The following is an 11,885-nucleotide window of genomic DNA, read 5'->3' on the forward strand; positions in this document are numbered from 1 at the left end:
TTGTCAGATATTTATTCATTTGCTTGCTGTATACCTGAATTCAGCACCTGGAAGTTGCGTGATAAATGGGGAAGAAGTGCTATAAGACCATACTTATCAGTCCTTGGTTGGCAGGGAGAGAGAGACGAATGAGGTAAACGAGACAATTACAGGAGGTCAGGCAGAGTGAGCCTGGCAACACCTGTCTGAAAATGAATGGAGGTTTGGAAAATTGATTTAGAATAGCATATGGATGGTGTAAAGCCAGTTTTTCATAGCTTTGGAAAATGCAGAACAGATATTTTTAAAGTGATCAACGAACCAAAGTTTGTTTGCTAGGTTGACCAGAAGGAGCAATGGTTAATTTCAATCCAATTCAGTTTTATTTATACAGCGCCAATTCACAACTTGTGTCATCTCAAGGCACTTTACACAGTCAAATTCAATCAAATCATATAGATTGGTCAAAAAGTTTCCTATCTAAGGAAACCCAGCAGATTGCATCAAGTCTTGACAAGCAGCCTTCACTCCACATGAAAGAGCTTAGAGCCATAGTTGACAGACATCTGCATTGTCGATGGCTTTGCAGCAATCCCTCATACTGACCATGCATGAAGTGACAGTGGAGAGGAAAACTCCCTTTTAACAGGAAGGAAAAACCTCCAGCAGAACCAGGCTTAGTGTGAACTGTCATCTGTCTTGACCAACTGGGGGTTAGAGAAGACAGAGCAGAGACACAAAAGACATAGAAGCAGACACTGGTTCAGGAATCCTTTCTATATTATATGGTAATAGCGGATGATCTATTAGAAAAGAGAAGAGAAAAAGAGAAGATGGCACGAAAGGCTTGAGGGATTTTATGAGTAAATATTTTTTTAAAACTGAGGATGAGTCAGGAACAGGTCTAGGAACAGAATTGCAGAGGAATGATGCCCATCCAGAGCCTGGTAAGAAGCAATGCATTTATCAATGTGGTTTTAAAGTATAGCATCCGCTGGCTAGTGTAAGGGGGGGGGGGCACCTTTTCTTTTACGGAAAAACTTGAGCTTAGCGCCAAATGAGCAGAAAGCAAAGAGATGGCAGAAGTCCAGTCTGAAAGACCGAGCAGAGCAAGAGAGCCAGCTAAGGCGGGGAAGCTTGGTGGTCAGAGAGAAAGGAGGACAACGTAGCAACATGTGGCTTCGGGGGGTAAAGACAGCGTGTGTTTGAGGAGGAGGCAGAGAGAGCCATCCCTACCGATAACAGAGACAGTGCAGGTTGAGATGCTCGCTGCCCAATCGGAGAGTCTGAGCATATTGGCTCGGAGACGAGCCACCCCGTTAATTTCAATGATCCCGCGTTATGGCCAACAACAATGACTGATTCTGATTGAGTGAATGTTGTGCGTTTAATGGCAAAAGGGAAGCCTTTCTCAGAGATGGCAAATGAACCGCCAGCAGATTCAGAGGATCTAACCACATTTATGAAGTGAAGTCATCTAAGACTTGTTTGGAGGACAAAAAAAATATTTCTGTAAACAGCAGATTACTGAATAAAATAAGAGGCATATGAGAATGAAGTATGCAGTTAAGTTGACTTTTTTTTTGGTGTGTGTGTGTGTTTGTGTATATGTGTGTGTTTGTGTGTATGTGTGTGTGTGTATTGTGGCGGCAGGTGTAGAGGGGGGGGCCCAAAAAGACGTTGCTGTCCCGGGCCCTAGCAAAACTGTCAGCTGGCCTGGTCCCTAGTGTCTCTAATGTCCCGTTTCTGACTATGGAGCTGCCAATTACCAGAGTCGGCTTCTGAGCGGGTGTGTTGCTGAGTGGGGAAAATCTGTTAGAAATGCAGATGGGTTGGTGGGGACCTTGGTGCTGGAATCTAGAGCTATGTTTCCTGTGTATTGTCACCCAGCTGGCCTGGATACCTGGCTGCTCGGATACTGCTGGGGGACCGCTAGTGTTAGCTCAGGCAGTCTGGGAGGTTTACAACTTCATTTGTGCATATTCAGCAGCACATACACACCATTTTGTGTTGCATCCGTGTCGTACTGTTAGCTTTGCAAGAAGCACCATTTAGCATTTCGTTTTTCTTGTTTGTCTGCCTACCGTGGAAATTTTCTCCGAGCATCGCTTTAGTCTTTATCTTTTCCATAAAGACAGCCACATATTTTCATCTGGCTGTTCTCCACATGTTAGCTTTATAACTTCCAGCAGCAGCTCTTTATTTGGATCAGGTGTGCGGCTGCAGGGAGGAGACGTGTCTGTGCGCTGCTGCTGGAAGAAGTGCCACAATTTGGGCAGATGTGAATGGGTCAGTGGGGGAAACCCTACGTTAAGGGAACCCAGATGTCATCCAATGAGTCATTAATTAGACTTTTGTGCTCATGAGCATCTGATTTCAGTGTATTTTGACCACTCAGAATAAGTTTAAAATAATTCATGTGTGTTCTGCACACATAATTTCACCTAAGGTCACAAGGCCATAAAAGAATATTTTTTTCTTTCACACCTGTTTTTTCTTACCTTTTCAGAGGGAAGAAGTCCAGAATGAATGCTGTTATCTTTCTGGTTGGAACTGAGTTTAACTCAAGGTCTAAACAGGCCCTGGACTGAGAGGAAAAGATCATTACTTTAAGGCTTGTTGCTTTCGATATGTATTTACATGCATCTGTTGCGCAATTAAATGCTTTAGGTTATTTATTATCTAATTAATTCATGTTCGGGCTGCCTGTGAACACTAGCCCAGTTTGGTGATGGTATTAGGACAACAGATAAAACAGGGATTCATGCTCATCAGTGTCTCATCAGTGTTTGAAACCCTCATGGAAATAAAGTTTGTAATACCCTTAAAGCATAGCTTTGTTTCAGCCAATCGCTATCAGGTAGCTTGGCTTGTGATCTTAAAGTAAACATTAAAACATAGGGAAAGCAAACTAATTAGAAATAAACAATTTTAAATGTTCTCATCCCAAAGTAATTTTCCCTGTTCATCTCTGCCAAATCTGTTTATTGTGTCCTGTTCTGGTAACTGGACTTCCCGCACCAATGAGCCATTGCAGGGGTGCAGCTAGCTAGCACTCCAGCTCAGGGTGTGTATACTCTCATTTGGGGATCCCGTTCTCGGTGAGCTGCTGCTTCACACAGTCTCAGATCAGCTTTCATGCAAAAGCTGAAAAAGGTTACAAAAGCTGGTTCTGAAGAGACAGGTTACCTGCTTCAAAGTCTGATTCTGCAGAAAACAGACTGTAGCTTTAGTCCCAGTTTGATCAGATGTTGGCAGTGGCTCCCCTGATCCATCCGGATCCAGGGAGAGCTTTGTCTCTGCAGGGGAAAAGAGGTTGATTTGAATCGGCAGTGAGGCTTTATAGGATCTCAGAAGACGTCCTGCTGTGAGCATAGTCCTCAGGAATTTTGTGCAATGTTATATTACTCATGGCTATCAGATTGTATTCTGATATTTGCATTCCTCCTGGCTTGAACCCCATCACTAATCAAATTATGTAAGAATCTAAGAATATCACAGTTCAGTGTGGATGTTATAAAATTAGCTTTAACTAATTTAGAACAATTGGTATGTGTTCAAAGCTATTCACAATACAAATCAAACATAAAACAAAATTTTTATTGTTGATTAGCGAAACCAGAAATCAATAGCCATTTAGACATTTGATTCCTAATATTATGTAATTATTTCCTCAGGAAATAGTTGATTAGTTGTGAACTCCTAGAAATGGTGGAGGGAAACTTTATTTAAACACACTAGGGGGTGCACACTAGCAGAAGTGCATATCCAGTTCACTGGCAACTAGCAACAGTATGGTTTCCCTTTAAGTTTCACATACCGATTTTAATAATTGTTATTATTATTATAACTTTTAATGTTTATACAAACACTAGTAGCTCATTATCTGACAATTGTGGAGTGAGCAAAACAAATGTTGTTTAAACAACAGAATGGTAGTAGGAAAAAAGCTATTAGGGATAGCTAACATCAGATAGCTTGTTTAAAGGACTATTTGGTCATGTTTTATTGTAAAAACAAATGTCCCTTTAACGTCCCATCAGAGTTGAAACCCTCATTGAAATAAAGTTTGTCGTAATGTTATGAACAACCCAACGCACAATAGCATCAGACTCAAAAGATAGCTGCCAGTTAAGCAACTAGCTAACTGGCGGCTAGCCTTTAGCGCTAGCTTCAGTTGACCATTAAATTACAGATGCATCAATACAGAATGACAAAAGAAATACACAAATTGTTTCATCCCATACCAACTTGCCAAACAGGATGAGGTTTCTGCCAAACCTCATCCTGTAACATAGGGTGACCAGATAATCCTGGCTAGTAATGACTCAGATTTCAGTGTTTTAAGAATGAAGTCAAGAAGTTGCGCATCACAGCAGCTATTGTGGTAGCTGGTCAAGGTACCCGTTTTTTTTTTTGTTGTAGGAAACAGACCATGCTTAACTTAGAACACAGACGAAGTTTCAGAATCAGAATCAGAAATACTTTAATAATCCCAGAGGGAAATTACAGATATCACAAACATTTCGGGGGAACGATTGACTGATCCTTGCTGCCGAGGACCATAGGGCGCTGCCTTTCACTCTGTGGAAAGATGGGATCCACATTTGGGGAGGGAGAGAAAAAAAACATATTTCACACTTTATCCTATTCTAGGATACAGTTTGAGATATCAAAAAAACCTTGCACGAGAAAAGCACATATGACAAAACAACATTTATGCAGGGGGTTAACCTTGGAGACTGGTCATATGAAGTTCATATGTTGTTGTGGGCGTTAATTTTGTGTGTGTGTGCATGGGTGAAAAGTGTTATTTCCACAAACGCTCTCCAGGGACCATTGTCACCCAGCCCACGGTTCAGAAAGCATCCACAGATGAGGAGGAGGGAGCGGGGGGTAGTTCTGAGCTCTCTTGCCAGAACATCCAGAGTAGTTTTTTTTGATAGGGGAGGCATAATCCAAATACACAATTTGTTATGAGAACAAGCTGCATCAACTTTTCCGTCAGCTTTAGGTCCTATTGCTAGCTCCACGTGGCGAATCCAATATTCCAAATTTGTTGGGCTTTTTCCACGTTTCACATCCAGATTTTATCCCATCTCCCTTTTGAGTTCAACCACCGAAGCCAGTCTGTGTTCTAGCACATCCAGCTTACGGCTCTGCTCCTCCAACTTATGGGTCTGTTCATTCACCGCCTTAGTGATTGCGTCATTTGCAGCCGGTAGCCTGATCAAGGCCATAATTACTACCGACATCCGCAGAATTTGCCGATACATCAAAGTTTGAAGAAGTCTGTCCGCTTTGCCAGTAAAAGGGATGTTCATGTGCGTTTGGCTCCCTGATGCTGACTTGTGGTAGCCAGTGGGTATAAAGATAAACATTTGTGGTTGAAAGAGTTGAAAGTTTTGTAAGGTTCAGGAGGCCCCTCCTAGAGTGGCTGTCCTTTCACCTTATCGCTGTTAGGCACAACAAACCTGATACCAGCTTAATAAACAAAATATTGCATTTTAACCTATTTCAGGAGCACTGTCTGTGGAATAAGAAATTATTATTTTAAAATACTGTGACCTGAAGCATTTTAGGGAGTCTTTGTCTGATAACTAAATTGCTTAAATCTGTTCATAAATAACACGTTCAAGGTCAGTTTATGTATTTTTCATGCTGCACCAGCTCACAACTTTTTGTTAGTTTATAGAAAACATAGTTTATAGAAAAAGGAAAACATGTTGGAGTCTGTGGCTGTAGATTGACAAAATGTGGAGTATTTTTCCTGAAATGATCAACATCTGATTGCATGCGCAGCATCTCAAAATAAGAGCCCCTGTTGTGTGCAGTACAAACTCTGCATTTCTCTACATGCTGCTCCCAAAACATTTAGTGTCGACACGTTCACAGACATGTTGAACAAGGGCGAAGACAATGTCAGGTTCTCTATAAATCCATAAATTTCTTGTCTGCAAACCCTGCCTATAGTGGAACCAAGCTTGTTTTGGATTTAGCGCTGTGTTTTCTGTCAGCAACATGCAAGCAGCCAAACAGTCTCTCATTCATCTGCTGAGGATTTCCTAAGCCTCACAGAGAGAGTAGAATCAGACAGGATGAAACTGCGACAGAGGGAGGCAGATAGAGTAGATGGAAGCTTAAGCCTGCCTCAGATTTTCAGAGACACGACGACAGGAAAGGACCTTCTGGGAGCCAGATTTGGAGCCAGAATATAAACAAAAAGAGAGAGAAAGAGAAAAAGACAACAAGTTAGGGGAAAATACAGCTATTGTAAAGATTGTACGTAGGGAACCCACTATTCAAGCCAAGACAGAGAAACATTTTCTTTAACATTTATTGATGGGTGTGAAGGTGGTGGCAGACCACACGGGTAATGGCTGTTACGACTGATGAAAGGAACTGACCATGATGAGGGTCAGAAACAGGCAGTTGACTAGATGATGTTAACAGAGGCAAACTGACCAGGTAGTAGTGACGAAGACAGGAAGATGACCAGAAGATTTTGGCAGAGAGAGCAGTGTCTCTATAGTCTCTTGCAAACAGCTTCAACGGTCAGTTTCAGTTATCTCTACCTGCTTTGTATTTCTGGACACTTTAAGTTCTCCCCATTTTTTGCAAAATAGCTGTAGTTCAAACAGTTGGGGATTTGTGAAAAGAAACATGTTCCACATCCATTGTGGGAATGTTGTGTTCAGGGCGATGTGCAATGTTAGTTTTCTACAATGCATACACCCTACAATGGCTAAGGACCAAAGCGCCCTAGATTATTTCTACATGAGGTCTTTCTGTTCTTTATTACAGAGGTGATGCTTGAGATGCACAAGTGACCACTGAAGTAGGGCCTGCAGGAACCTAATCAGAGCCAATGAGGCGGCAAAAAGAGGTTTTTATTCCGGCCAGGAAGGAAGAAAGACGTTTGAGAGTAGCAGCTGTGGCAGTCAGATCTCTTATGGTTCTGCATTTAAAAAATGGGCTTATTCAGCTCATGCTGAGAACTAAATGACAACGTTCACACTGCTCCCTTATCTGCTACTTCAGTGTTGCCAGAGGAAACTTGAGAATATGCTGTAGCCTGCAAGGGAAATTTAAAGGAGGGAAAGATAGCTCAGAAATAAAAGAGAAACGTCTTCCAGCACCTCCAGAGTTTACCAATTATAGCAAGAATAATCTTATTTGTTAAATCAGGAGACGTAACTCAATTATTACAGGCGTTGGTGAATGTGAAAGAAAAAGCAGGCTGATTATCCCGTGTCAGGAGATTTGTTCTTAGCCTTAGGTTATCAAATGACGCACTCAACAGAGGATAAAAATAAGCTCTGAACAGAGTTTGGCTTTTCAGAAATATTTCATTTAAATGAATTTCTTGCCAGAATTACTGCAGGTTTTGTACCCAGGAAATACATTTATCCAAGTAGCAATTAGCATATCCTTGTGTGTTATTTGGTCTTAGGATAAATACTGATGTTCTGGTAGAAAGGAAGCCCGAAGAGGCCCTTTGCAACTCTGGAGTAGCTGCAATCTCAGCTGAGCTCAGATCTACAGCTCAGCTGGGAGAATCTGTTGACAGGATAACTATAAGAGCACCACAAATCTGGACTTTTAATGGCACGTTGACCTCCATCAGGTTCCTGCCTTCATCATTTTCCTTTCACTTCCACATTGGCCACTAATGTGTTGCTCCGTCACTTAAACCCATTAGAACCTGTGATTTATAACATGAAAACTTATGAAAAGATTCAAGGACGTGAATCGTTTTGCAGCACATTAACATACAAAGACATGGTTGGGGTTAGATATGAATAAATTTACAAAGGTTCTAAATGCTTAGATGAGCTTATGCTGAGTAGAACCAGGTATTTCTGAAGCATCCAAAAGTAAACCTGGCTCCAAATCTCTTCTCTATAATGAATGCGTGAAAATGTAGCAGAAGGCTCTAAAGGAAGAAGAAAATGTCATTAAAATGCATTGGAAAAACAGATTAAATAGCTTCAGGTAAGAATTTAAACCCCACAAAGCACTTTGAAATCAACCAAAATGAACACATTAAGAATAGGTGTGGATAAAGTCCAGCTCATCTGGGATATGTCCCACTGCGGGAAGCAGTGCCTCGCATTACGAGGCCGTGAGGTGCAGGACTGCCTCGGCTCTCGATGGAGCTGAGCGAGCATTGTTGGCTCGCACCAAGAAAAATAAAATGTCGACAAGGGTGACCTTTCAAGCAGAGGCGCTCGCTGATGCTCGACACTCTTAGCAGCCTCCAGGACGCTGACATGAGAAGCTTTAACTGAGGATTTGACATCAAAAAAGACAGGAAAGGCTGGTTCAGTTACCTGAGCTCCATATTTACAGCCCATGAGCTATTTATGAGGCGCCACTCTGAAATATGCAAATATTAATAAGCTCGCAGCTGGTCATAAATATGAGACTGCAGCTTTCACAGGAAGGTGAGGCTGAGCTCTCCGCCTCCTCTAGTTCCAGGGGAGCAGCTTTCATCCCAGGACATTAGGAGTTAATTTATAGGCGATGCAATGCAAATTCGGCCTGGCTGTCACACTTGTCTTCGTCAGGCGCTCGTCGTGGCCCCTGCCTCACGCCCTGATGTATGCTTCCAATTTAAAACCCATCCATCTGTTCCAGGTGACAGGAGATAATTCATGCTGTGAAGCGCCGTCATCGACTGGACCGTTTGATCCCAGCAGATATCAATTTCAATGTCATAACTTTAGGGTTCGTCTCCCACATCTGACCGTCTGGGCAGCAGAGTTTGACTTGATCCCTCGTAGACGCTCCTCTCTTTGGGGTAAAATGTAAGACTCACGGTGACTTACAGTTTCTGCAGCCAGATCTGAAAAACGAATGCGGCTTTCATTGATTTGCTTCGCAAAACGAATCTGACTGTTCAGTCGGATCGACTTTTGCTTCTGTTTTTTTCGCGAGTGCATCTGAAAGAGTGAAAGCAGGCAGTCAGGATGGAGAGTAATAGCGTCTGTGCTTTTGATCACTGAACTCCATCAGGTTTTGACCTTTTGAGTTTATGGAGAAACAGTAAACATCCGTTTCTCTGCCTTCTCTGAACATTTACTGTACGTTTTGGAGACACACGTCCTGACGACGATCCCCCCTGAATCAGCTTGTTTGACTTTTCAGTAACTTTGGTCATGGTGATGCAAATTGAATAGAAGTTGGACAATTACTGTATTTTGGGGGCATTTTTATTGTTCCTCAGGTTTTTCCTGAAGTCTGTCCTGCATGCAATTTTTTTTCTGCAACTGACCCCTGTTTAAAATGCATTTTGTTGAGGTCTCTACTATTGCAATTTAATTTTTGTTTGTTTGTTCATTTCTGGTGTTGAAATCCCTTCAAAATGTCACAGTCTGTTGTTTAGGAGACTACCCAAAATTGTAGTTTGACTCTTTGGGATGAACAAAAAAAAAACGACCAATTGCTGAAACTTGCATTTAGTGCATCAACAATCCAGATAATTCAATGTTTTTTTTTTTTTTACAGGAGTGTCAATAATAGTATGAATAGTAATTTAGAAAAAAAACATGTTATACATCTAATACAATACTAATTCAATACTTCTAAGGAAAGGTATCACAACATTGAGGAACCCATAAGAATGTTCAGATAACTCCATTGTATTTTACTGGGATTTGATGTGACGAGCAGAAAGGAAACTTTATATTGCTTTAAAAAAAAACTTTTACAGATGAAAACCCAAAGCAGTGTGGTATGGTTTGATCTAAATCTTCCCCGTTGTACCCCTAGTGTCTTGCTGGAAGGTGGACAAACCCAGTCTCCAGTCTCTTCAGCCTCCAACAGGTTTTCTTCCTCCTCATTTTAGCTTCATTCATCTTCCCAACAGCTCTAAACCAGCTTCCCTGCTGAATAAAAGCAATCCCCACAGCATGATGCTGCCTTCACCATGTTCCCGCCGTGGTGATGGTGAGCCCAAGGTGGTGTGCTGTGACCATCTTTAACCACACAGAGTTTTAAATGTCATTTGTTGGTCTCATCCTATCAGAGCCCTTTCTGCCACATGTTTGTTGTGTCCATGGTGAACTGGAAACAGGATTTCCTCCGGCTTTCGTCTTCCTCCTCTTCCATAAAGGACAGCTTTGCAGAGTGCATAGCTAACAGTTGTTGGGTCATCACATTCTTCCACCTGGGCCCGGGATCCTGGCAGCTCCTCCAAAGTTACCATAGGGCTCCATCAAACAGTGTCTAGATCTTGTTGAATGATGTGGTAGATTTAGCTGTATCATTTTTCTCCCATCGTTGAGCACCATAAGTTACAAAAGCGATATACTGCCATCAAGATCTGCTTAAAATAGACAATTTTCAGAAATGTGCAATCTTTTAGCCACCCTGTGTAGAACTTTATCAATTTAGTTTATCATCACAACTTGCAAGAGAAGTTTGATTCATCAAAAAAGTTGAACTTTTAGAGTAGTGGGACAGATTCCCTGGAAGGAACTCTGCAAACTAACATTCATCTATCCAGGTTGCAGGGGCTGCAGTGTGTCCGTGCACACTTCCATGGGACAACCATGCACAGACATCCATGCACTCATGATCACAGCGTACAGTCAGTTTACTTCAGATTTTAATACAGTGTGCCCTCTGAGCCTTGAGAGGGAGCCACACAAGCAGAGCTGGAGCATATGGACCTGGTTGAAAAATAAAAAAATTTTTTCACTGATACTAGTCCTATAAACACATCCTCAGTGTCACAGAGGACAAGGGGCATGGAGGTCATCTGAACTAGAAGGCTGAGGGCATTTGGGGTAAAAAGTGCAAATATGCATAAACGGATTAGAAAAGCTATGTAAATAAAACTCTCTGTGCAGCGGCTTAATCCGCATTAAGAAAAGAGCCTCCAGAGCCTGAAGCATGTAAGTAGACCATCGTTTGAAACCAAGATCTTCTCTGTGCCCTACCAGAGGTTCAACCCCTCCCAAGAGGGGCTAAGGTTAACCTTTTGTCCCCTTACACCCAGACACTTTATGTTTTTTTAAAAGAATGACCAGCAGATAGTAACACGTGGTTGTTAGGTGGGGAAAGAAAATGAAACAGGATTTTGCCGAGGCAAATCTGAAAAGTGTGGCTGCAGCCCAAGCTCAGGCAGATTGGATGGAGAGTTTAGGTACCCAAAAATGTTGAAGTCTTGCCACAGATCTTCCACTGGATTCAGGTCTGGACTTTGACTAGGACATTGGTTCAAACCTGGATTGATCTTCCGGAATTGTCCTTAATGAAGCTCCAGCCATCTTCCCATTACCTCTGACTGACTTCCCACCAGCGTGATGCTGTCATCACCACGTAGGTGGTTTGTCCAGGGGTGCTGCGCCACCCCGCATCGACCTTTGACCTCCTTTTAGGTCAAAGGCCTATGTTGGTAGGTTTGGAACGGTGCAGCACCTTTCCTTTATTTGCATATTGTTATGCAAATAACATCCCTACTTTAAACTTCTCCACACATTCATCTCTGTCCTGTCCGCTGTGTTTCTCGTTCACCAACGTTCTCCAACAAACTCCCGAGCGCTTCGCAGAACGAATGCTCACCATGCTGAAAACCAGTTTGTCTAAAAACAGATCCAGGAATCTAAAAGCAGATCCGGGGATGCGAAAACTGGTGCAGGGCATTGTACATCTCCTCTGACTCCCCGGGCCTTTGTTTGGAAATCTAAGCGTTCCCGATGGTCCAGCTCTCCGCCTCCCTCGTTACGAGCTCCATTTACCACCAGCCCCGAACTAATCACATGCCTTTCATTTTCTCCTTGCCTTGGCTTTTTTTTTTTTTAATGCTCCAACATTGTTTGGCCAATTGCAGAGCATACCATTACTCAGCATATTGCATCCAATTGCATATTGCATGGAGGGGGTAAGGGTGGGGTGGG

This window comes from Fundulus heteroclitus, chromosome 24, assembly GCF_011125445.2.
Source record: "Fundulus heteroclitus isolate FHET01 chromosome 24, MU-UCD_Fhet_4.1, whole genome shotgun sequence".
In the NCBI taxonomy this organism is placed as follows: Eukaryota; Metazoa; Chordata; class Actinopteri; order Cyprinodontiformes; family Fundulidae; genus Fundulus; species Fundulus heteroclitus.